This window comes from Salvelinus namaycush, chromosome 8 (assembly GCF_016432855.1).
Source record: "Salvelinus namaycush isolate Seneca chromosome 8, SaNama_1.0, whole genome shotgun sequence".
In the NCBI taxonomy this organism is placed as follows: domain Eukaryota; kingdom Metazoa; phylum Chordata; class Actinopteri; order Salmoniformes; family Salmonidae; genus Salvelinus; species Salvelinus namaycush.
The window spans coordinates 17,390,761-17,418,565 of record NC_052314.1 but is presented as its reverse complement, the minus strand read 5'-3'; the positions used below and the strand labels follow the sequence as shown (position 1 = coordinate 17,418,565).

The following is a 27,805-nucleotide window of genomic DNA, read 5'->3' as shown; positions in this document are numbered from 1 at the left end:
TCATGCTAGCTGTTTAACCTATGGGCTTTTGCAATCATCACCTTTGTCTCTCATCCAATGTGTGTAAATCTTGATGTATTTATGTCAAATTACCCTCGTTCTCGCATAAGGTGATTTTCAACAACAGTTTTCGAAAACCATCCACCTCCCAACCACCAGCAGCTATAACCTCAAGGCCTGTCATTGGAACTCCTTTCCCCCTCGAGGCCCAAACTATTTAAATAATGTCATATTGTATTGCGTCTTTGTTCGTTCATTTAAGCCTGAACTCGATTGAACTTGAGTTCTATCTAATTCATTCTCACTTAATTTAGGATCCATATTCACTACTGTTGATTCTGTAGTGCATTGTGCTTGGTCGTTCTTGTATTACGGTGGCATTTGTCACCCGCCTTTGCAACCATTAAAAACACGGCATGTGTTTTTGTTTATATTGAACGGTTTATGATTAAACAATGCAATTCCTTTATACTGCACATTTTTTACATTATTTTAAGGTACTTAGTGCAAGCAAATTGGGTTGTTTTTGAGAGTCTCTCTCTGCCCTACCGATTATCTCAAATGAGGTATGTGTGTTGCGCACGTGTAATAAACAGTCGAAATAATGAATTAACAGCTTCGGAAATTCATATTTTTCTAATAATTTATATAGCCTAGATAATTGCAATATATATATATTTTTTTACTGACTGGGATAATTGACTGGCCCGAAACATTTCTAAATCTTCCCTGGGCCAGCGGGCAGCCTGGAATGTTGAGCCCTTTTCATTGGTGTTACTGCCTTGAAAATCACTAATTCCAAAGATGAACAAGGACCTTGAGGATTCCCTCCAGTAGCAAACTGTTATCAGGGGAGGGGTCTATATTACTATATATTTGTTTTTAGCTAATCAGTCACATTTGAGAATTACATTGATAATTTGTCTGAATAGTGTTCAGTACACACAATTTGACAGTCTTTGTTACTCAATTTTAATGAGGGAAATTACATTGTGAGCAAAATGATTAGTCATTTCACTTTCATAAATTATTTTTAAAGGGTTAATGAACTTGGATTTGAGCATCTGTGGCCTCCATTTAAGAACGCCGATGTAGTGGTGGTTTTGTTGTGTTTCAGAACAAAATAAATGTGCTGTTGTTATTTGTGCTCTTCTCAGGGGTGTGGCTGATTGTGTTAGCTGTTTAGAGGAGCTGGCAGGCCGGCTTAGGAGGTGCACTCCTCGTTGTAGCAAATGAAAGTCACAAGTGAATAAATGTGTACAGAACTGAGCTGCAGCAGCAACAGCCGTGTATGAGGTTTACTCTGTTACAGAGTCTGGCATGAATGAAAGTGTGTGTGTGTGTGTGTGTGTGTGTGTGTGTGTGTGTGTGTGTGTGTGTGTGTTGGAGTGCATGTAATGTTCTTGTACACATGCCTGTTAGGTAGCTGTAATTATAAGTCAAGACAGATGGTTGCCTAGCCACCCAACCCCCCCGGTCCTACATTTTTGGTGTTTTGAAAGACTCTGCTCTCTGGAACAGAAGGAAGTGTATTTAGGCTGCTGAGCTCCAGACTCAGATCCCAGGCAGCTCAACTTGTTGATGTCCAAGACGAGCTCTCTTCTGGCTAATGAGAGGCTGCTCTGCTGTGAGTGGATTTGTGTCCCCAGCCCCCTCTGCCTCCCACTGGGTGGCCCACCTCTACCTCCCTCCACCGCCACTGTGCCAGGCAGCACATCCACTGACACACTTAGTCCCTGTGCTGGAACCCTCCAAGATATGTGTGTGTGTGAGAGGGAGAGCTGAGTGCCAGGACTCAGAAGTGTGCGTGTTCATCTCTCTGCTCTGTGTTTTCAGCTGACACATCGACTGCAGAGTAGGGATGTAGAGATTCGCCGATATGTATTGGTCCCCGATTTTAGAACATTTTTAAGATCCAGTGCATCAGTCTGCAGACCCCAAACCAATTCAAATGTAGCATGCATCTGTCAGAAAAGCGATTTCATTGTACCTTCCCAAAATACCTAATATTTTGTGACAACTGATGCGTCCTTTCCGCTCTCCTTCAGTGTCAAACTGCGTGTAATTGTGTTGAGTCATTGATCTACAAGTCATTTTGTATGTCGAACAGTCCCAGGCAATATCAGTAGGCTAGTCAAACTGCGCACTGTACTCAGCTTCAGGAGCTGACCAATGTGAGGTAGGTTGCCTGTTCCTGATCTGCGTGGTACTTTCAGCTAAAATGGCTTATGTGATATTGGGCTTTATTAGTTGAGAAACCTATGTAATTTGCTAGGTTATCTACAGTGGCATGAAAAAGTATGTGAACCCTTTGGAATTATCTGGATTTCTGCATAAATTGGTCATAAAATTTGATCTGATCTTCATCTAAGTCACAGCAATAGACAAACAGTCTGCTTAATCTATTAAAACACAAACAATTATATGTGTTCATGTCTTTATTGAACACACTGTGTAAGCATTCACAGTGCAGGGTGGGAAAAGTATGTGAACCCTTGGATTTAATAATTGGTTGACTCTCCTTTGGCAGGAATAACCTCAACCAAAAGTTGTATGTAGTTGCGGGTCAGACCTGCACAACAGTCAGGAGGAATTTTAGACCATTCCTTTTTACAAAACTGTTACAGTTCAGCAATATTCTTGGAATGTCTGGTGTGAACTGCTCTCTTGAGGTCAGGCCACAGCATCTCAATCGGGTTGAGGTCATGGTTCTGACTTGGTCACTCCAGAAGATGTATTTTTTTTCTGTTGAAGCCATTCTGTTGATTTACTTCTGTGTTTTGGGTCGTTGTCCTGTTGCATCACCCAACTTCTGTTGATCTTCAATTGGCCTTAAATTCTCCTGCAAAATGTCTTGATAAACGTGGGAATTAATTTCTATCGATGATTGCAAGTTGTCCATGCCCTGAGGCAGCAAAGCAGCCCTAATCATGATGCTCCCTCCACCATACTTAAGAACTTCTTATGGCTGAGATCCCGTTAACGGGATCAACTTGACAACAGCCAGTGAAAGTGCAGGGCGCCAAATTCAAATAACAGAAATCTCATAATTTAAAATTCCTCAAACACAAGTATTTTACACCATTTTAAAGATAAACTTGTTAATCCCACCACAGTGTCCGATTTCAAAAAGCCTTTACGACGAAAGCACACCATCTGATTGTTAGGTCAGTACCTAGTCACAGAAAAACACAGCCATTTTTCCAGCCAAAGAGAGGAGTCACAAAAAGCAGAAAGAGAGAAAATTCATTACTAACCTTTGATCATCAGATGACACTCATAGGACTTCATGTTACACAATACATGTGTGTTTTGTTCGATAAAGTTCATATTTATATCCAAAAATCTTATTTTACATTGGCACGTTATGTTCAGTAATGTTTTGCCTCCAAAACATCCAGTGATTTTGCAGAGAGCCACATCAATTTACAGAAATACTCATAATAAACATTGATAAAAGATACAAGTGTTTCACATGGAACTTTAGATAAACTTCTCCTTAATGCAACCGCTGTGTCAGATTTCAAAAAAACTTCACGGAAAAAGCACACCATGCAATAATCTGAGTACGGCGCTCAGACACAAAAACAAGCCATACAGGTACCCGCCATGTTGTGGAGTCAACATAAGTCAGAAATAGCAGCATAAGTATTCACTTACCTTTGATGGTCTTCATCAGAATGCACTCACAGGAATCCCAGTTCCACAATAAATGTTTGTTTTGTTCGATAAAGTCCATAATTTATGTCCAAATATCTCCTTTTTGTTCGCGCGTTTAGTTCAAAAATCCAAATTCATGACGCGCAGGCCAGACAAAGTCAAATTCCTTTACAGTTCGTAGAAACATGTCAAACGATGTATAGAATCAATCTTTAGGATGTTCTTAACATAAATCTTCAATAATGTTTCAACCGGAGAATTCCTTTGTCTTTAGAAACGAAAAGGAACGCAGCTACCTCTCACGGGGGCGCGCCTGAGTGAGCTCGTGGCACTCTGCCAGACCCCTTACTCAATCAGCTCTTATTCCCCCATCCTTCACAGTAGAAGCCTGAAACAAGGTTCTAAAGACTGTTGACATCTAGTGGAAGCCTTAGGAAGTGCAATATGACCCCATAGACACTGTATATTGGATAGGTAAACCTACAAACCTCAGATTTCTCACTTCCTGGTTGGATTATTTCTCAGGGCTTTGCCTGCCATATGAGTTCTGTTATACTCAGACATCATTCAAACAGTTTTAGAAACTTCAGAGTGTTTTCTATCCAAATCTACTAATAATATGCATATCTTAGCTTCTAGGCCTGAGTAGCAGGCAGTTTACTCTGGGCACCTTATTCATCCAAGTTACTCAATACTGCCCCCAGCCATAAGAAGTTAACAGTTGGGATGAGGTTATGATGGTGTGCTGTGCCATTTTTTTCTCCACACACAGGTTTGTGTGTTCCTTCCATACGACTCAACTTGAGTCTCGTCTGTCCACAGAATATTTTGCCAGTAGTGCTGTGGAACATCCAGGTGCTCTTTTGCGAACTTCAGACGTGCCGCAATGTTTTTTTTTTGACAGCAGTGGCTTCTTCCATGGTGTCCTCCCATGAACACCATTCTTCATTAGTGTTTTACGTATCGTAGACTCGTCAACAGAGATGTTAGCATGTTCCAGAGATTTCTGTAAGTCTTTAGCTGACACTTTAGGATTCTTCTTAACCTCATTGAGCATTCTATGCTGTGTTCTTGCAGTAATCTTTGCAGGACGGCCACTCCTAGGGAGAGTAGCAACAGTGCTGAACTTTCTCAATTTATAGACAGTTTGGCTCACCGTGGACTGATGAACATCAAGGCTTTTAGAGATCCTTTTGTAACTCTTTCCAGCTTTATGCAAGTCAACAATTCTTAATAGTGATGCAACTATGACATTTTTGCCGATACTGATATCCGATATTTTCCTTGCCCCCCAAAAAACGATACCGCTATTGAAAATTTGAGGCCTTTTTTAGCATTCTATTACAGTTAGACCGCTGTGTCCGTGTGTATTAACTATTTAAGGCACCTCATATCAGTGCAAGAGGCATCACTACAGTCCCTGGTTTGAATCCAGGCTGTATCACATCCAGCCGTGATTGGGAGTCCCATAGGGAGGCGCAAAATTGGCCCAGCGTCGTCCGTGTTTGTCCGGGGTAGGCCGTCATTGTAAATAAGAATTTGTTCTTAATTAACTGACTTGCCTAGTTAAATAAAGGTTACGCACCACACTGACCAAAATGTTATTTTGTTGGCATTTACGTATGTCCCCATTACCAGTAAAACATCAAAACCCATTTCTTTCACTTAATTGCTGTTTCGTTGTTCAGTCGTTTCATTCTCAACCTGGATTTTTATGGAACGCCATTTGGGTCTTTGCATGTAAAAAAAAAAATACACGTCAAATAACACTGTTTGACATGTCAGATAAGCTTGTTGACCAATCAGGACCTGAAAATGACTGCACGTCACATAATAATTTTTTTACGTAATTACTGCACGTCACATAATAATTTAACGTAATTATTGCACATTGATTACACTCACTCGTATTTCTCGTATGCCACAACGATTCATCGATACGTATTAGAGGTCGACCGATTATGATTTTTCAACACCAATACCAATTATTGGAGGACCAAAAAAAGCCGATGCCGATTAATCGATCCGATTTATTTTATTTGTAATAATGACAATTACAACAATACTGAATGAACACTTATTTTAACTTGATTTTACTGATGTATTATATTAATTTAGCCTCAAATACATAAAAAACATGTTCAATTTGGTTTAAATAATGCAAAAACAAAGAAAATAAAAGTGCAATATGTGACATGTAAGAAAGCTAACGTTTAAGTTCCTTGCTCAGAACATGAGAAAGCTGGTGGTTCCTTTTAACATGAGTCTTCAATATTCCCAGGTAAGAAGTTTTAGGTTGTAGTCCTATAATTCCTATAATAACTATTTCTCTCTATACCATTTGTATTTCATATACCTTTGACTATTGGATGTTCTTATAGACACTTTAGTATTGCCAGTGTAACAGTATAGCTTCCGTCCCTCTCCTCGCTCCTACCTGGGCTCGAACGAGGAACACATCGACAACAGCCACCCTCGAAGCAGCGTTACCCATGCATAGCAAGGGGAACAACTACTCCAAGTCTCAGAGCGAGTGACGTTTGAAAAGCTATTAGCGCGCACCCCGCTAACTAGCTAGCCATTTCACATCGGTTACACCAGCCTAATCTCGGGAGTTGATAGGCTTGAAGTCATAAACAGCAGAGCTGCTGGCAAAACACACGAAAGTGCTGTTTGAATGAATGCTTACGAGCCTGCTGGTGCCTACCATCGCTCAGTCAGACTGCTCTATCAAATCATAGACTTAATTATAACATAACACACACAAATACGAGCCTTAGGACATTAATATGGTCTAATCCGGAAACTATCATCTCAAACAAAACATTTATTATTTCAGTGAAATACGGAACCGTTCCGTATTTTATCTAACTGGTGGCATCCATAAGTCTAAATATTCCTGTTACATTGCACAAACTTCAATGTTATGTCATAATTACGTAAAATTCTGGCAAATTAGTTTGCAACGAGCCAGGCAGCCCAAACTGTTGCATATACCCTGACTCTGCGTGCAATGAACGCAAGAGAAGTGACACAATTTCACCTGGTTAATATTGCCTGCTAACCTGGATTTCTTTTAGCTAAATATGCAGGTTTAAAAATATATACTTCTGTGTATTGATTTAAGGCATTGATGTTTATGGTTAGGTGCAACGATTGTGCTTTTTTCGCAAATGCGCTTTTGTTAAATCATCCCCTGTTTGGCGAAGTTGGCTGTCTTTGTTAGGAAGAAATAGTCTTCACACAGTTCGCAACGAGCCAGGCAGCCCAAACTGCTGCATATACCCTGACTCTGTTGCAAGAGAAGTGACACAAATAAATTCATGTTAGCAGGCAATATTAACAAAATATGCACGTTTAAAAATATGAACTTGTGTATTGATTTTAAGAAAGGCATTGATGTTTATGGTTAGGTACCCTTTTCGCGAATGCGCACCGCATCGATTATATGCAACGCAGGACACGCTAGATGAACTAGTAATATCTTCAACCATGTGTAGTTAACTAGTGATTATGATTGATTGTTTTTTATAAGTTTAATGCTAGCTAGCAACTTACCTTGGCTTCTTACTGCATTCGTAACAGGCAGGCTCGTCGTGGAGTGCAATGAGAGGCAGGTGGTCAGAGCGTTGGACTAGTTAACCGTAAGGTTGCAAGATTGAATCCCCGAGCTGACAAGGTAAAAATCTGTCGTTCTGCCCCTGAACAACGCAGTTAACCCACCGTTCCTAGGCCGTCATTGAAAATAAGAATGTGTTCTTAACTGACTTGCCTAGTTAAATAAAGGTGTAAAAAAAATACAGATTTCCAATTGTTATGAAAACTTGAAATCGGCCCTAATTAATCGGCCATTTCGATTAATCGGTCGAGCTCTAATACGTATGCTATGATGCTGGTAAAGTTGTCTCGCGCACCTACAGTGCTGGTCATATTTTTTAAGTTAGCTAGTTCATGGATGCAAACAATGTCTTCCCCAAAAACATAGCAAAACGACATCCTTTTCAGTAGCTATATAGTTAGTTAGCTAGCTAACTATAAGATTCCATTTCATACTCAATGGAGTATGGAAGAAGCAAGGCCAACATGGAAGCCTTAACCAATTAGCCTGATGGTTCAGTCTGTTTTAGCTAGCTAACTATAGCTAGGTGTCATCTAAAATAACCTTAATTTATAAGACGTTCTTATTTGATTAATGGTCGGCCCCATCTATGTGAAGCTAGCCACAATAAGGATTAGCCACAATAGTGGACTTTGCGGTTAGCCTTCAAATAAAAGTATGTAATTGACAGTGATGCAAATGAATACAAATAGTAGAATTATGCCATAATTGAATAGATCATGCTAAACGAGGTTGGAATGTTACTTATTTCATACGTATCTCACTGTACAGCCTTACCTATGGATTGTGGCTCAATGACATGGGGTTTCAGTCTACTCCGTGACACCCAGAGAACATTAGCATTGTAGCTCTTATTGCAGGACTGTGAATTGAGACACATTTATTGTCAACCTATGTGTATTGATAACACTATTCCCGAGGAAAAATAATACTGCATGGTTGTTTGAGTCTGATAACTCTGAGGAGGACGTTAGGGAAAAAATATATTGGGTATTGAGTAGACTGATACCCCATTTCATTGTTCCCCAATCCTTAGGCAAAGCTGTACAGTGCAATATGAATGTCAATTGTAACCTTCTGCATCACTTTCAAAGAGGTACTTTTATTTAGAATGAAAACCGCAAATTCCACTATTGTGGCTAATCCTTATTGTGGCTAGCTTCACAACACACAACCCGGTCAGGTCGAGCCTCACTAGCCAGATGAAGCTAGCTGGCTGCTTATAACGTTAGCTTTGGGCAACAGGGTTAAGTAGCTGGCTAGCCATTTATTTTTATGAACTGAAGTTCAATTTCAATAGGCGAACAACAAGTGGCTACCTGGCTAATACTTAGCAATGATTTAAGAATCATTGTGACTAAGAATAGTGAAAATGACTGCAGTTTCTACTGGTCATTGTTTTCAGGCTGGTTGTATTGGTGCTAGCTAGGTACCAAGCTAAAGCTAGCTAGCTACCCCAGAAGTTGCGGTTGAACAAATAATGCTTTATTGCCAACACGGTATTGTAAACCCATCGTTCGTGGCGGTGTTTGGTTGTTTGCAGACTTTTTTTGTACAGCTTTGACAGTGGTACTGATAGCAGTGGTGGTGCTTGGCTCACACAACATTCTATAATAGAACGGTGTTATTTGACGTGTCAAATTTAAAAAGCTTATTTAACGCGTCAAATGGTGTTATTTGACGTGTATCATTTTTGACACGCAAAGACCCAAACGGCTTCCATAGTATGTCGTGAAGCTAATAGCAGTGACGCTATTACTGTCTAACTCCGGTAGGGCAACATCTGAACAATGGCGCACTTGGTAATGTTGGTGTGTACCGGTGCTCGACCAGTCGCAAAAGCCAGCATCACCCACGACAGAACGGTTGATTGTCAAGGGCAATGAATTCCGTTATCTTGCCGTTAATGGATTTTGCCTTTGAATTGTCTCGCTGAAATGTTTTTACTCTTTCAAATGACATCTCGACTTGTTGACTGCTCGATCCACACAGAAGACATTGTGGGCTAGGTTAGGAATGCTGTGTTGCACGTGTAGTGCAACATTTTATGTGGCGTCATTATGTCATGTACCTATGTTATGTAGGTATGCACGTCAGCTTTGACATCGGTTTTTCACATCGCCGTTAAACTAGACATCGGGCAGATACCGATGTTGGCATTTTTTGCTAATATCGGCCAATTTCCAATATGTTCACCGATATATCGTGCATCCCTAATTCTTAATCTTAGGTTTTCTGAAATTTTGTTCGAGGCATGGTTCACATCAGGCAATGCTTCATGTGAATAGCAAACTCACATTTTGTGAGTTTTTTTTATATTGCAGGGCAGCTCTAACCAACATCTCCAATCTCATCTCATTGATTGGACTCCAGATTAGCTGACTACTTTTGGAGAATTCATTAGTCTAGGGGTTCACATACTTTTCCCAACATACACTGTGAATGTTTAAATTATGTATTCAATATAGTCAAGAAAAACTGTCTATTGTTGTCACTTAGAGGAAGATCAGATCACATTTTTTGACAAATTTATGTAGAAATCCAGGTTAATTCCAAAGGGTTCACATACTTTTTCTTGCAACTGTTGAAAATTGTAAGCTACCGGAGAGAGCTCATCTGGCTATACCTGCTGAACAGCGCTTACAATAGATGTTCATGTTGACCATTTGTTCATGTTCACCATCAGCAATAGTTTTGGTAATTTTACTTTAAAGAATCAGAAAGTATTCAGACCACTTGCCCTTTTCCACGTTACAGCCTTATTCTAAAATTGATTAAAATGTTTATTTCCCTCATCAATCCCTCATCAATCTACACACGCTACCCCATAATGACGAAGCAAAACATTTATTTTAACATTTATTACAAATTTTTCAAAAACTGATTTACATTTTACATAAGTATTCAGAACCTTTACTCAGTACTTTGTTGAAGCACCTTTGGCAGCAATGACAGCCTTGAGTCTTCTTGGGTATGACGCTACAGGCTTGGCACACCTGTATTCTTCTCTGCAGATCCTCTCAAGCTCTGTCAGGTTGGATGGGGAGCGTTGCTGCACAGCCATTTTCAGGTCTCTCCGGAGATATTCGATCGGTTTCAAGTCCGGGCTCTGGGTGGGCCACTCAAGGACATTGAGACTTGTCCCGAAGCCACTCCAGTATTGTCTTGGCTGTGTGCTAGGGGTCATTGGCCTGTTGGAAGGTGAACCCTTTGCCCCAGTCTGAGGTCCTGAAGCAGGTTTTCATCAAGTATCTCTCTGTACTTTGCTCCGTTCATCTTTGCCTCGATCCTGACTAGTCTCCCAGTCCCTGCCGCTGAAAAACACCCCCACAGCATGATGCTGCCACCACCATGCTTCACCATAGGGATGGTGCCAGGTTTCTTCCAGATGTGACGCTTGGCATTCAGGCCAAATAGTTACATTTTGGTTTCATCAGACCCGATCATCTTTTTTTCTCATGGTCTGAGAGTCCTTTAGGTGCCTTTTTTGCAAACTCCGAGGGCTGTCATGTGCCTTTTACTGAGGAGTGGCTTCCGTCAGGCCACTCTACCATGAAGGCCTGATTTGTTGGAATCATGCAGAGATGGTTGTCCTTCTCCCGTCTCAACAGCGGAAATCTGGAGGTCTGTCAGAATGACCATCGAGTTCTTGGTCACCTCCATCTCACTGTGGAAAAAGTGAAGGGGTCTGAATACTTTCTGAATGCACTGTATATGGTCATGTTTTAGATATACAGGGTGAAGTTAATCATTTCATAATGAGGATGCTACAGCAATTGCTTTTGTGAGGCGTACTTCATGGCTGAAGCAAGGGAAGAGAAGACCACTAAAAACTTCCAAATGGTCAAAATCATTCGATTTTGAGATGGGGGGGGGGGATTAAATCCAAAGTTATTGGTCGTGTACACATTTTGTACCAGGTCGGCCCCCCCTTAGCATCCAGAACAGCCTGAATTCTTCAGGGTATGGAAAAGTTTCACAGGGATGTTGGTCCAGCAACTGCACGATGGCATCACACTGTTGCTGCAGGTTGGACAGTGGTACACTACCACCACCAGCATGTACCGTTGATACCAGGCAGGATGGGTCCATGGACTCATGATGCTTACGCCAAATCCTGACTCTGCCATCAGCATGACACAACAGGAACCTTGATTTGTCAGACCAGGCAACGTTTTCCACTCCTCAATTGTCCAGTGCTGGTGATTGCGTGCCCACTGGAGCCGCTTGTTGTTTTTAGCTGATACGAGAGGAACCTGGTGTGGTTGTCTGCTGCAATAGCCCTTTTGTGACAAGGATCGACAAGTTCTGTGTTACGAGATGCCGTTCTGCACACCACTGGTGTACTGCCTCGCTATTTGTCTGTGGCCACTGTTAGCTTGCACAATTCTTGCCATTCTCTTTCAACCGCTCTCATCAAAGAGCTGTTTTTACCTACAGGACTGCCGCTGACTGGATGTTTTTTATTTGTCTCATCATTCTCTGTAAACTCTATACACTGCCGTGTGTGAAAAGTCCAGCAGGGCGGGCGTTTCTGAGATACAGTATCCGGCGCGCTTGGCACCAACAATCATACCCCACACAAAGTTGAAGGTGCAGAGCAGTGTACTGGGCGGAGCCAAGCTAGTGGTGACAATTTAAGTCTGATGGCCTGGAGATCGAAACTGTTTTTTAGTCTCTGTCCCAGCTTGATGCACTTGTACTGTCTCCGCCTTCTAGATGGTAGTGGGGTGAACAGGCTATGGCTTGGGTGTCTGAGGTCCCTTTGCTCTTCATGGCCTTCTTGTGACACCGGGTGTTGTAGATGTCCTGGAGGGCAGGCCTGGTGATGTGTTGTGCTGACTGGACCACCCTCTGGAGAGCCCTGCGGTTGGTGCAATTGGCGTACCAGGCAGTGATGCAGTACAGCCCGACAGAATGCGCTCAAGGGTGCATCTGTACAAATTCGTGAGGCTCTTAGGGGCCAGGATGAATTTCTTCAGCCTTTGTTGTGCCTTCGCCACACTGTCTGTGTGAATGGAATATGTAGCTTTTCACCCTCTCCACTGTTGATGTGGGCTTGATGACTCTGCTGTCCACAATCCGCTCCTTTGTTTTATTTGACGTTGAGGGGGAGAGCTAATCATTGGCTATGACACAGCTAATTTGTAAACAATCAATATTAATACATTAGTAGGTAAAACACTTGGCAAGGTAGTAGGGTGAAGGTGATTTCAGAACCAAAGTGTGTGGGGGGGACAACATGCTACATTGCCCCCCCCCCCCCCAATCTGTTAGTGGGGTGGTAGATGCCTAGTCTCCCTTATGGCTCAACTCATAGTACAGTACATACAACATTTACACACACAGTCAGCTCAGACTGATCCAACTCAGGCTGCGTTTACACAATCAGCCCAATTCAGTTTTCTCTCTCTCCACTAATTGTCCTTTTTGACCAATCAGATCCATTTTAGACAGTTGGAAAACTGAGCTAATTTGGGAATCTCGTCTTGTGTGAGTCATTTTAGGGGAACACTGGTGCAAGTCCCTAGATCCACACCTTTATTGGATGTGGTTGCTGCTGTGTCAGTGATGACCAGTGCATTTATGTGAGTCAGGTCTACCCTAGACATTTCTAGGGGTGTGTGATTCTGCTCAGGGAAATAGACTAACTTATTTGCTTGTACCCCCCCCCAAGAGCTATTCATATTTACTTTGATAGGGCATATGTTAATTCTGTGTGTTTATTTTATGACTGGTTCTGTTTAATTTGCACATACAGCACCTGTTGAGATGCAGAGGAGATTGGGTGGTAAGACAAAGTGTTTGTTTTTCGGCGCACCCAAATAATTGTCTTTGATTTGACACCCATTATGTATTACCAGCAACTGTACTGACTAAGGCACACCACTATTGAGCACCAGGCTGACACTAAACTGCCTCATTTACTCATCCATAGCTGCTAATGGCCCACACACAGGCCCGGTCCTGGCTGTTCTGCTGCCCCCACGTGAGACAAAAAAAAATCCCGCCCTCATGACATTGTCATAAATTTGATCTCCAGCCTGTAGGCTACAGAAAGCGTTAGTCTTTCTATTGTAGGCTATTGGCTACATGATTTGTAAATTTGGTGGAGCGCTACAGAGGTGTGTCTTTCCAACAGAATGCTGTTAGAGAGGGACACTGAGCATGGACAATATTTTGTGCCCCTGCTTTTGATAGTGGGTAGACCTACTGCTTACCCAATAGATAGTTTCATATCGGGAAATTTATTTTTGAGATGTATCGTTTGGACAATATTGCAATATTATTATTTTTGAACGTAGCTTTAGTTTAAGTTCAAATATACATGTGAAATTTCTTTGAAATCATACTACTTAGCAGTTACAGCTACTTTGCTGTACCTGCACCAAAATTCCAGTATTTTTACTTCATAACTTTTTACTTCATAACTTGTTATCCATCTTCTTTTTAAATAGGGAAACAATTTGTTTTCAGCACTTATTTCCATGACATATCAAAACTTGTTTTCTCATGGCTCTCTTGTCCATCTGCAGCAGACATATGGTGAGCATTATGTTTTGAACATCGAATTGCAATCAAATCACAGTATCAAATCGCATTATGTATAGAATCACAATACATATCGTATCGTGATAATATTGTATAGTGAGTTCACTGGCAATTCCCAGCCCTCCTAAATGGTAAGGTAGTCTATATGTGTTGTTGGAGGTGCGTCTTGGTCAGTTTAGCTCGGGAAATGCCGCTCCGTCGAATCCTGCCTAATGGGCCCTGCCCACTCATGAGCTTATTTGAAATATGAAATAGCTTGTACAGCCTGACCTGTCATTCTAGTTTATGGCACACAACATAGCTGTATTAAATACAAATCTAGGATTCTCTATCTGCTTCAGCCAACCACATGCATTTGTTTTGTGTACCAGTAGTCTCACTTGCCATTAATTATGGCCCCATCTCTCTTGAATGCTCTGAATTGTCTTTCATGTGTGAGCTGACTGCTGCTGCCATCAAAATGAATCACCTGATTTTATCTATATAGAAGCTATCAATGGGACGTTCAAGACAATCTCCACCCAGCTATTAATGGAATGTAGGAAATCTTAGCAACATGTTAATCCTGACCCCGGGATGACTCGGCTAAATCTAGAGTACACCTTTGCCCACAGTGGGTGAGCTCAGTCTTCCACAGAGGGATAACTCAAACTGTTGCAGATAGAGGCGTGCCTCTCTTTTGAGATGGGAAGCAGTGGCATTGTTTTTTTCCAAAGTGGTGTATTATCGCTGTGTTAATGTTAACTGGTGGTGGCTACAGTGAGATGAGACCAGTGTTTTTTGTACCATTGAAATTCTTTGGCGGCCCGGCTAAGCATTTTTATTCGGGTCGCGTAAGTCCAAAGTGTACAAAATGGTTTTTTTGCATATTCGGGATGGAAAATACTTTGTCTACTTAAACTTAAAAGATCACCAAAATAAAAGCTATACACTCAAGGAGAATTTGAAAAATCCCAAAGCAATGATTTTAAGAGTATAGATTTTGTTTGAGCAAAAAAACACTGCATTAGCCATGGCAAAATGTGTAGAAAGGCAGGAAATTACCTTTTAAAACGGCACAATTTTCTCTTCTCCATGGCAGAAATATGTAGAATCACAGGAAATGTGCTGTAAAACTGCAACCTATCTCTCAGCTGCATAGCACAATGAGTCGAATTGCAGGATATTGGCTTAGAAATATAAATGTTTCTCCACACCGCCATGATGGGGACTTCTACAATTCAGCTGTGCTGACCGCACCCCCTGCCACGCCCACCACATTTTTGATCCAGAAAAACCCTGGAGACTAGAGGGTGTTTGCATTGGAGCTTTATCGCCATGCAAACTGTAGAGTGGCCCCAGGATTTCCATGTCTAATAATCACTAGCGTCCTAGACAGAGCTGAGACTGACCGGCATAGAACAGTTAGTGGTGGAGGCTGTGAGGTCTGCTCTGCTGCTGCTGAGGTAATGACCGTTCCAATGTCTTAGTGGCTTGGAGTGAGGTGTCAACAGCTGGCAAGTTGTGGCAACACCATGTCACCAAGGTTGTGGGTTTAATTCCTGCCTGGGCCTCCTACTTAAAATACTGTACAGTGTCGCTTTTGATAAAATCGTAAGGTAAATGGTAACCATATTGTAGGTTAACCCACATAAGTATAGGCCTAAAATATATTCACTCACCTTATGGGCCACTGTGACTGCAGTGCTTCATCAATGGAGTTATTTTCATTTTGTTCTAATGAGATGTAGACCCAGCAATCTAGAAGTGTCACATTAGACATGGCTGTGATTTACACACTGACACTGAGCACCTAGGCCGTCCTGAACGGCACAGAAGTGCATATATCAGCCTGTTCTAGGAAGTTATTCCTAGACACCGTGCTTCTACATCTGCATTGCTTGCTCTTGGGGTTTTAGGCTGGGTTTCTGTATAAGCACTTTGTGAGATCTGCTGATGTGAAAGGGCTTTATATATACATTTGATTTGAAATGAATGAACAGACCGCATGAGATTGTGTATTTGGTATGAAAATTGCTCATTGATAACTGGGCAGTACTGTACTCTGTGCGAAGAAAGGCTATGGCCTGGTACTTGTCTACTGAACAAAAATATAAACAACAATTTTACTGAGTTAGTTCATATAAGGAAATCAGTCAATTGAAATAAATAAATTAGGCCCTAATCTATGGATTTCACATGACTGGGCAGGGGCACAGTCACACCCACTAGGGAGTCAGGCCCAGCCAATCGGAATGAGTTTTTCCCCACAAAAGGGCTTTATTACAGACAGAAATACTCCTCAGTTTCATCAGCTGTCCGGGTGGCTGGTCTCAGACGATCCCGCAGGTGAATAAGCCAGATGTGGAGGTCCTGGGCTGGCGTGGCTACATGTGGTCTGGGTTGGACGTACTGCCAAATTCAAAAAAATTACGTTGGAGGCGGCTTAAAGTAGAGAAATGAACATTCAGTTATCTGGCAGCAACTCTGGTGGATGTTTTCTGCAGTCAGCATGCCAATTGTATGCTCCCTGTGGCATTGTCTTGTGTAGGGTTGACCCCATTTAGTCGATTGTTTGCTTGATAAGCTATTGGTTGACAGATTTCTTTAGTTGAGAAGTAGCAAAAAAACATTTTATCATGGTGTATAAGACACCCATCTGATTCGCGCTGAGTGGCCCGGCATTGTGGAGGCCTGGGGATGGCACAGTCCATCAGTCTGACGTGCTGTTGAAATTGTATATGGTTATTTTACATAAACAGTGGTGCAACACTAATAAGAAAATACGGTGTCAACTCTCAGTGATTGCTTTTGTTTGTTTTGTGCATATGAATTGATCAGTAAAAAATATTGAACCTATTTAATGCAACCTTTGTGGTTAATAGATCGCAAAGCAGCATACGACTGACTTTTTTTATTTTTTATTTTTTTTTAATGCATCTAAAGTGCAATTGCACTGTTAAGCTCATGTCTGAAGCCTGGGGGATTTTAGGACGTACTGCGGATCGCTAAAATATCCTAATGATTATGATCACACTTCCTCAATTCAAGTATTATGGCAACACTATAGGAAAGATCGTTTACAAACTTGGGAATCACCTGGACATTTTGAAATACTGTATATTCACGCCTAGATGCCTAGAATTAAAATCCTCCAGGCTTCCATCATAACTGTCAATTTGTTGGGGAAAAAATCAAGAATTACAGGGTTTAGTTTAGAAAAAAATAATCCAGTCCGAATTGTTCTCTGGAATCCTGGACATTCTGGAGTAACAATTACAACCAACGTTCTCTAGTAATACTAGTCCCGTGCGAATAGGTCTTTGGTCACGTGCATTCGATGCATACATTGGTCAGGTAAAGAGAGCAAGGGTTGAGGGAATATGAAATGTTTTAACTAAACAAATTAGGGATTTCAGTAACAACTTTTCAGTCAGAAATGGCTGTAATTATGTTGCAGCTTCAGCAACACTGACAGCACGATAAACACTTATGTGGTGGTTGCTGCAGCAGGGAGCAGAGCAAGACAATGGGTGCTAGTCAGTCACTAATAATTTTTTTGACACAGCTCACCAAGTCTGAGCCCAGCCCGCACAATCAAATCAATTGCTGGTCGGACTCCCTCTAGTCATTTGTGTATTTAATCAAACTGTGTGCTTAAAGCATCAGACAAGCTCAGTGAATATAGTTGATTAAAAACACATAGGATGTGTCAATATATGAAAAAATGCACATTAAATGTTGACCAATCAATTGGTTGAAAGAACAGACGACTCTTAGTCAACCAATATTTTTTTGTAGTCTGGGACAGCCCTAGTTGTGACAACTGCACTTTTTAGTGGCCTTTTATTGTCCCCGGCACAAGGTGCACCTGTGTAATGATCATGCTGTTTAATCCGTTTCTTGATATGCCACACCTGTCAAATGGCTAGATTATCTTGGCAAAGGAGAAATGCTCACTAACAGTTATGTAAACAAATTTGTGCACAAACTGAGAGAAATAAGATTTTTGTCCGAACATTTCTGGTTTATTTTATTTCAGCTCATGAAACATGGGACTAACCCTTTATATGTTGTGTTAATATTTTAGTTCAGTATAGTTCTAACCTGTGTTTGACTGCTCTGTTGGTTGAGCAAACAGTGATATTGACACACCCCGAGTTTCGTCAGTTCTGTGGCAGCTTGTGAAAGCCTTAACCAGATAACCCTCTCCTATGTCACTCTCAGCCATGGCATTGCTGCACACTTGTGTATCCCTGTCTGATCCTCCCTATTGGATCTAAGGTGAGTGAGTCTTTCCAAATGTTAAATTCATTAGGATTATGATGATGCTATGATACCAAAACACTATTACATGACATGTAAGATATGGGGCTAGGCCACCCCTTGTGGCCTAGAAAGGCCTAAACCTTTAAGACCGTGTCTGATGTGTGTCTGCGTTGTCAGGCGTCACCAGCGTGGGCTTCGCTTGCTCAGTCCCTGTGTTGCTTTCTCTGAGTTCCAGAAAGAGAAGTTAGACGGTCGGAGCGCATTTAGATTAACCCAAGGAGAGATTGCAAAGCCCACTAGTCCTTTACCCAGTGGGAAATATGTCTATTCCAGTACTGCTAGTTCTGATTTAGATGGGAACCAAAATAGGCAAAATAGATTGACATCTAAGTCCTTTAGAAGGAAAAGATTGTTGGGAACGCTCTCCAAACTGGAATAGAGCTGCTCTCCACAGAGAGAGATGCTCTCGCTCTCCCTCTCTGTCTCGCTCTGTCCACTCAGTGGATACTCAGATTACTCCTCTGATTTCAGTCAGCGGAACAAACAGAATCTGCTAAAGACAGACGAATCCACCCGGATGGCGATTTCTCCTCTCCGACCCACTCCCTCCCTCCTACCCTCCTGATGCTTATCATTGTGTTAGAGGCACGGGAGAAATGACTGTCATTTGGTCTTGTCGTAAGGCTGCAGCCTGTAGGATCCATGTCCAGGCTGAGGAAGTGCCTTGGCAGCGGGTGGTGAGGCCGGAGCTGCATCTTAAGTCTTAAACAGAGGCTAGGTGAATATGGAGGATGTCTACCAATTTGGTTTCGCCTGTCTAGTTCTTTGATCTTAGTGCATATGGAGGAAAGGAGACAAGAAGAGGACACAACGGAAGACTATTGAGATGTAGGCTACCTAGTGCCTACAAGTCTGCTCCACGCAGGCAGGGACAGGAAGCAGCCTTGACCAAGCTGCTGCTGATACACCAGCACAGACAGAGGGGGAGGAGGGACTGGGGGAGGGAGGGATCATCTTGTGACAGGGTCACGGGAAATGAATAAGGAAGAATTGTATATATCAGTACTGCAAAACTTGTTTGGAGCAGCTGTCCAACATCAAGACGGGAATCTTAAATGCAAATCTCCCCGGCCGGGTGGGTCCCCAAGTGTTAGGGTTTTGAGTTCCTTTAAAACCTGGCCTGCTAACCGCCAAACCCATTGAAGCCTCCCTGTGAACACAGCCTGGGGCCTCGTATCCAGCCAGTGTCCTGATGACATTCTGTTGAACTGGCTGCCTCATCGCATCGCAGGGGAACATTATGGGAATAATTTACAAAAGGGGGCCTTACTCCTCTACTATGTCAAACTTACTGCAGTTTTTTTCTCCTCAGTGAGGAAGCCAACCGCAGCCTCAAGTTATTGCCCTCCGTTAGTTTGGAGCGGAAAAGCATCCCCACCACAAAATGAAATGTATCTGTTTTGACTGATTTCTTTATCACTCCGAGCTCATGGTTATCAGAGAGGTTGAAGCCTGGTTCTGTGGTTAGGCATGACACGTCTCTGCTTCACTAATCTCTGTTAACCCAGAAGTAAAATCTTGCGTAATTTGGTCAGCTGCGTAGTTAACTTCTGTGCTCATAAGTGTTAGAAATTGTTAGAACCGGCAACAGTCTCTACCATCACACAATAATCCTTCCTCCTGATTCGTTTGATTGCTCATGCCTTGTCCAGTTCTTCTAATCGCTGACTCTCACACAGTACCTGGTATGACATCTGGACATTTTTACTAGGTCCCTTCACTTCCCTCCCCGTCTCCCTGGGCTGCCTCCAGGGTTCCATTGACTATCTGAGGTTCCTCTTCATTCAGTAGGATTCAGTGAGAGAGAGCGGTTTCAAGGACAGTGCACGTGAGACTAATTGTGTCCCTCTCATTGAAGTCAGACCGTCTGTAGGAAACACTGTCTAGCCTGAAAACAAGTTAACTGACTAGCAGAGCTCCTCTCTGAGGAAGACAAACTCCAGTCAGGGCTTTGACACATCAATGCAGCTTTATCACAGCGAGGAGAGTAAAGCGTACAGCACTACAACACACACACACACACACTATATATACAAAAGTATATGGTAACACGCGTTCAAATGAGTGCATTCGGCTATTTCAGCCACATCTGTTGCCCACGGGTGTATAAAATCGAGCACACAGCCATGCAATCTCCATAGACAAACATTACCAGTAGAATGGCCTTACTGAAAAGTTGTGACTTTCAACGTGGCACCGTCATAGGATGCCACCTTTCCAACAACTCAGTTCGTCAAATGTCTGCCCTGGTCAACTGTAAATGCTGTTATTGTGAAGTAGAAAAGTCTAGGAGCAACAACTGCTCAGCCGCGAAGTGGTAGGCCACACAAGTTCACAGAACAGGACCGCTGAGTGCTCAAGCGCGTAAAAACACTCACTCCAGAGTTCCAAACTGCCTCTGGAAGCAATGTCAGAACTATTCTTTGGGAGCTTCATGAAGTGGGTTTCCATGGCTGAACAGCCGCACACAAGCCTAAGATCACTATGTGCAATGCCAAGAGTCAGCTAGAGTGGTGTAAAGCTCGCCGCCATTGGACTCTGGAGCAGTGGAAACTCGTTCTCTGGTGTGATGAATCACCCTTCACCACCTGGCAGTCCAACGGGTGAATCTGGGTTTGGCGGATGCCAGGAGAACGCTACCTGCCCAAATTCATAGTGCCAACTGTAAGGTTTGGTGGAGGGAGATATATAATAGTCTGGGGGTGTTTTTTTCATGGTTCGGGCACCTTAGTTCCAGTGAAGGGAAATCTTAACCCAACAGCATACAATGACATTCTAGACGATTCTGTGCTTCCAACTTTGTGGCAACAGTTTGGGGATGGCCCTTTCCTGTTTCAGCATGACAATGCCACTGTGCACAAAGCGAGGTTCATGCAGAAATGGTTTGTCGAGATCAGTGTAGAAGAACTTGACTTGCCTGCACAGAGAGAGCCCTAACCCAATCCAACACCTTTGGGATGAATTGGAACGCCGACTGCGAGCCAGGCCTAATCGCCCGACCTCACTAATGCTGCAAGTTCCTGCAGCAATGTTCCAACATCTAGTGGAAAGCCTTCCCAGAAGAGAAGAGGCTGTTATAGAAGCAAAGGGTGGACCAACTCCATATTAATGCCCATGATATTGGAATGAGATGTTCAACGAGCAGGTGTCTACATACTTTTTGTCATGTAGTGTACACACACACACACACACATTATACGCCTACTGATCATTCCTTTATTAGAGGCTGTAAAAAATAATTCCAGATTAAATATAATAGGCCCTGGTTGGCACATTGTCAAAATGGACAATGTCCTAAAAAAAAGGCTTATGTCCTCAATCCATCCACCTAACACTAGGCCTATCCTTTGTTAGCCTATGTGTTTTTTGTATTTTTTTCTCAGTGCATGAAATGGCCTCGTTTTTAGGGCCTTCCTCTGACACCGCCTGGTATAGAGGTCCTGGATGGCAGGAAGCTTGGCCCCAGTGATGTCATGGGCCGTTCACACTACCCTCTGTAGGCCGAGCAGTTGCCAAATCAGCCAGTGATGCAACCAATCAGGATGCTCTCGATGGTGCAGCTGAAGAACCTTTTGAGAATCTGAGGACCTATGCCAAATCTTTTCAGTCTCCTGAGGGGGAATAGGTTTTGTCGTGCCCTCTTCACGACTTTCTTGGTGTGCTTGGACCATGTTAGTTTGTTGGTGATGTGGACACCAAGGAACTTGAAGTTCTCAACGTGTTCCATTACAGCCCCATCGATGAGAATGGGAGCGTGCTCAGTCCCCCTTTTCCTGTAGTCCACAATCATCTCCTTTGTCTTGATCACGTTGAGGGAGAGGTTGTTGTCCTGATACCACACTGCCAGTTCTCGGACCTCCTCCCTATAGGCTGTCTCATTGTTGTCGGTGATCAGGCCTACCACTGTTGTCATTGGAAAACTTAATGATGGTGTTGGAGTCGTGCCTGGCCGTGCAGTCATGAGTGAACAGGGAGTACAGGAGGGGACTGAGCATGCACCCCTGAGGAGACCCTGTGTTGAGGATCAGCGTGGTGGATGTATTGTTACCTACCCTTATCACCTGGGGGGCGGCCCGTCAGGAAGTCCAGGATCCAGTTGCAGAGAAAGGTGTTTAGTCCCAGGGTCCTTAGCTTATTGATGAGCTTTGAGGGCACTATGGTGTTGAACGCTGAGCTGTAGTCAATGAATAGCATTCTCACATAGGTGTTCCTTTTGTCCAGGTGGGAAAGGGCAGTGTGGAGGACAATAGAGATTGCATCATCTTTGGATATGTTGGGGCGCTATGCAAATTGGAGTGGGTCTACAGTTTCTGGGATAATGGCACTTCATGGCTACAGTTGTGAGTGCTACAGGTCAGTAGTCATTTAAGCAGGTTACCTTAGTGCCTGTGCCCAAGAACACTATGGTGGTCTGCTTAAAACATGTTGGTATTACAGACTCGGACAGGGAGAGGTTGAAATGTCAGTGAAGACACTTGCCAGTTGGTCAGCGCATGCTAGCAGTACACGTCCTGGTAATCCGTATGGCCCTGAGGCCTTGTGAATGTTGACCTGTTTAAAGGTCTTACTCACAACGGCTGAGCAGAGCGTGATCACAGTCTTCTGGAACAGCTGGTGCTCTCATGCATGTTTCAATGTTATTTGCCTCGAGGCGAGCATAGAAGTAGTTTAGCTCGTCTGGTAGGCTCGTGTCACTGGGCAGCTCTCGGCTGTGCTTCCCTTTGTAGTCTGTAATGGTTTGCAAGCCCACTGCTTGCCTTGTCTTGCTGCTCGGGCTTCTGAGGTCTGAAAGGAGTAGCAGCAGCCGCCATGCAGCCAAGTCTACGGAGACAAAGTCTACGGAGACAAAGAGAACAGATGTTAATGGGCTATTTCATGTTGCTCCCCAGCCTGGCATGTGTGCAACGATGGCAGAACAAACAGGGTGAGCGGGTAGCACTCAACACTGAAGAGAGGAAGAAGGACAGTGGGAGGGATAGAGTGGACGAAAGGATGGGTATTGAAGAGGAGACTACGTAGAGGGAGAAAGGAGGAGAACAGAGATCGAGAAGAGCTGCTGAAGCGGTGGAGACAGCCTGGGTACTGGGAGTGGAGAGGATAGCTTGTTGGAGTGGGTGAAGGGCCGACCCTGCCCACCACACGTTTTCATTTGAGGAGGCTTTCCTGACAGAGGTGCGACGGTTTCTGTCATATGGATTCTAAATCTCTGGGGGAATGGGGGTGTCTGGTTTGAAGCATGTCTGTTTTATGGAAATATATTCCCAAATATTTTATCTTTTAAGCTGTGTCTACTGAACTGACATGCATGATAGTTGCTGACACTGATGTTCAGATGAAGGGAATTCTATAATACCCAGTGGCCCTCAACTCAAACAGTGGTGTGAAGCCTACTGTAGCTGCTGGCAAAGTAATTAAAAACTTCTACTTTATCACTCCAGTCAGGATGCAACTTTTCAGTGGTACTGTTTTTGCCATGTAATGTATAAAACAAAATCAGACAACCCCATAGTAAAATAGTTTACCTAGTCGGCTTGTTTGTTCTATGTGAGAGATTCTTCTTGCGGTGTATTCAAGTTACAATAGGGAGGGAAACATGTATTCTGACAAGCAGTCCGTGCACAACAATTCAGTATGCAATTGCGGGATTAAACTTTTGAAAGCAGTTTTGGAAAATCTATTAAAGACTTTTGGACTTTGTTAAAAAATTGGGCTCCCAGTTTTTTTCCTGTTGCTACCATTTTATTTATTTACTCCTTCAATTGTGCAAGTGGCAGCGTTTTACAAATTCAGTTACTACCGGAGTTTCAAGCATGGTTTAGAAGCAGCTGCACAACAATAGTGATGGGTCGTTCATGAATGTAAGGCTTTTAAAATGTTGTTAAGTTTCTTTTTTGGGGAATGTCGGGAACCGAATAGCATATGTGAAAGAGCTGTTCATTTGGCTCCCTGATTTGCATACTTTTAATATAGCTTTTTTTACTCCAGACATCGATTATCTGCAGATAAATTGTAAAAAAATTCTCTGAAGATGGTAATTCCTAAGTGCAGGAACAATATAGTGAGGTGAGAGCCTCATTCTGTTCCACGCTAATTTTTTCAGTGCGTACATTTTTTTTTTTGCAAGTCATCTAATTTTGTCAGGTAAAAATGTCTTAACTCACATTTCACCATCTGACATAATGGTAGGCAATGTTTTAGGCTTTCAATTTTCAAATTTTTTCAAGTTACAAGACTGAACGAAGAGCTGTTTGAAAGCTAAATGATCCGGCTCACAGAAAAGACTCCCTCGCTACCCAACAGAGCTCAAAGGGCACAATGGTGTCTTAAAAGGGCGATGACATTGTAGTAGAAACAAAAAAAATCTAATTTTTCAAGTGAATAACAATCATACATTTTATATATTTAGAATAAAATTACTAATAATCACAATCAGGATGTGTCCAATGGGGTAAATGCAGATGGACAAACCCCATGCTTCAGCTTACAGTGCATTCGGGAAGTTTTCAGACCACTTTTTCCACATTTTATGTTTACATCCTTATTCTAAAATGTATTAATTGTTTTTCCCTCATCTACACACACTACCCCATGAGGACAAAGCGAAAACAGGTTTTAATTTTTTTTGCAAATCTATTTAAAATTAAAATAAAAAACCTTATTTACAAAAGGATTCAGACCCCTTGCTATGAGACTCGAAATTGTGCTCAGATGCATCCTGTTTCTATTGATCATCCTTGAGTTTCTACACCTTGGAGTCCACTTGTGGTAAATTCAATTGCTTGGACATGATTTAGAAAGGCACACACCTGTCCTATGTAAGGTCCCACAGTTGACAGTGCATGGTCAGAGCAAAAACCAAGCCGTGAGATCAAAGCAATTGTCCGTAGAGCTCCGAGACAGGATTGTCGAGGCACAGATCTGTGGAAGGGTACCAAAATAATGTCTGCAGCGTTGAAGGTCCACAAGAACACAGTGGCCTCAATCATTCTTAAATGTAAGAAGTATTGAACCACCAAGACTCTTCCTAGGCCAAACTGAGCAATTGTGGGAGAAGGGCCTTGGTCAGGGAGGTGACCAAGAACCCGATGGTCACTCTGACAGAGCTCCAGAGTTCCTCTGTGGAGATGGGAGAACCATCCACAAGGACAACCATCTCTGCAGCACTCCATCAATCAGGCCTTTTATGGTAGTGGCCATACGAAAGCCACTCCCCAGCAAAAGGCACATGACAGCGCTCTTGGAGTTTGCCAAAAGGCACCTAAAGACTCTGACCATGAGGAACAAGATTATCTGGTTTGATGAAACCAAGATTGAACTCTTTGGCCTGAATGCCAAGCGTCATGTCTGGAGGAAACCTGGCACCATCCCTACCATGATTCATGGTGATGGCAGCATCATGCTGTGGGGAATGTTTTTCAGCGGCAGGGACTGGGAGACTAGTCAGGATCGAGGGAAAGATGAACAGAGCAAAGTACAGAGAGATACTTGATGAAAACCTGCTCCAGAGTGCTTAGTACCTCAGACTGGGGCGACGGTTCACCTTCCAACGACCCTGAACACACAGCCAAGACAATGCAGGAGTGACTTCGGGTCTACTCTCTGAATGTCCTTGAGTGGCCCAGCCAGAGCCTGGACTTGAACCTGATTGAACATCTCTGGAGAGACCTGAAAATAGCTGTGTAGTAACACTCCCCATCCAAACAGACAGAGCTTGAGAGGGTCTGCACAGAATAATGGGAGAAACTCCCCAAATACAGGTGTGCCAAGCTTGTAGCATCATACCCAAGAAGACTCGATGCTGTAATTGCTGCCAAAGGTGCTTCAACAAAGTACTGAGTAAAGGGTCTGAATACTTATGTAAATGTGATTAACCTATTTTTGCTTTGTCATTATGGGTTATTGTGTGTAGATGAGGGGAAAAAACAATTGAATCCGTTTTAGAATAAGGCTGTAACGCAACAATGTGTAAAAAGTTAAGGGGTCTGAATTCTTTCCGAAGGCACTTGTAACTAGGAATAAAGAGGCCTATTCTGCACTTGAATTGCGTTCCCATGCAAAACTAGACAGATAGCTAACAACTAAGTCTTCAATAAAACTCCCAAGGTGTGACTTTTGTTGAATTAATATATTGAAAACGTTTGTTGTGAAACTGCAAAATACAGAAAATAATATACTTTATTATTCAATTCACATCGACATACTGTAGCTGTACATTATATATTTCAAGTTGAAGTTGCATAAATACGAAGCGCGTGCTAATGTACCATGTATCTGGCACGATGCCAAACCATATAACTAATTTTTACTCAATTGGTAATTGGCTAACTCTTTTAATTACTCTAATGTGCAACCACCTCTGTACAATAACAAAGCATATTACACTAGAAACAGTTACAAAACTTCAGTATTGTATGTTTTACAATTCGTTTACATGACGCACGAGCAAAGTAATACAGTTGACGGCATACATGAAAGGCAAGGCAATTTGTGTGAGTAAATGCAACCAACTAACATTGATAAGTAAGCAATTCTATCAATAACAAGATTATCATCACTAGCAATATGCTTGAATCGAACTTACAAACAAATATTTTCCGAGGCTGAAGCGTGACAAGAAATAACTGCACTGAAAGACCTGCACCGTAGCGTTGTTTTTAGCTGATTCTATGCGTGCAGAACGAATTCTCTACTTCTTGTTTTCGTACAGTCTTTCTAAATACCAGAAAGCTCCAATAGGGGGCGATAAACACTATGGAACACAATAAATCCATTTTAACCACTAATAAAATAATCTGTTACCTTCTTACAGGATGGCAGCACATGGCCAATAGTAAACAGTAGCAGCAACATGTGTGATGAGTCAAAAGTTATTGCAAAAATCACTGCAGATAGTCCGGGTAGCAATTTGGTTAACTATTTAATTAACGATTTAGCAGTCTTATAGCTTGGGGGTAGAAACCGTTCAGGGTCCTTTTGGTTCCTGACTAGGTGCATCGGTACCGCTTGCCGTGGCGGTAGCAGAGAGAACAGTCTATGACTTGGGTGGCTGAAGTCTTTGAGTGATGTACTGGACTGTCCGCACTACCCTCTGTAGCGCCTTGCGGTCATACCAAGCAGTGATGGAGCCAGTCAAGATACTCTCAATGGTGCAGCTGTAGAACTTTTTGAGGATCTGAGAGCCCATGCCAAATTTTTCAGCAAATGTAATCATGGTGTTGGAGTCGTTCGCAGCCACGCAGTCGTAGGTGAACAGTACAGGAGCGGACTAAGCTGCTTAAGGGCACCCTTGTTGAGGGTCAGCGTGGCGAATGTGTTGTTGCCTACCCTGTTGTTGCTACCCTCACCTGCGTCCCGTCAGGAGATCCAGTTGCAGAGAGAGGTGTTTAGTCCCAGAGTCCTTATCTTAGTGATGAGCTTGGAGGGCACTCTGGTGTTGAATGCAGATCTGTAGTCAATGAACAGCATTCTCACGTAGGTGTTCCTTTTGTCCAAGTGGAAAAGGGCAGTGTGGAGTGCAATAGAGATTGCGTCACCTGTGGATCTGTTTGGGCGGTATGCGAATTGGAGTGGGTCCGGGGTTTCTGGGATGATGTTGATGTGAGTCATGACCAGCCTTTCAGAGGATTTCATGGTTAGAGATGTGAGTGCTACGGGGCGATAGTCATT

General features: G+C 42.7%; 1 protein-coding gene across 3 annotated transcripts in view; it reads left to right on the top strand.

Annotated features, from left to right (window-relative positions):
- Positions 1–27,805, top strand: part of LOC120052454 (guanine nucleotide-binding protein subunit alpha-11) — a 59,707-nt gene that overhangs the window by 12,111 nt on the left and 19,791 nt on the right. The window contains exon 1 of one of the 3 annotated variants that reach the window (XM_038999374.1): positions 18,023–18,094. The exons of the other annotated variants lie outside the window; for them this stretch is intronic. The gene's annotated coding sequence lies outside the window, so the exon portion shown is untranslated. Of the gene's footprint in view, positions 1–18,022; positions 18,095–27,805 lie in introns of those variants that run through there. 3 annotated transcript variants of the gene reach the window in all.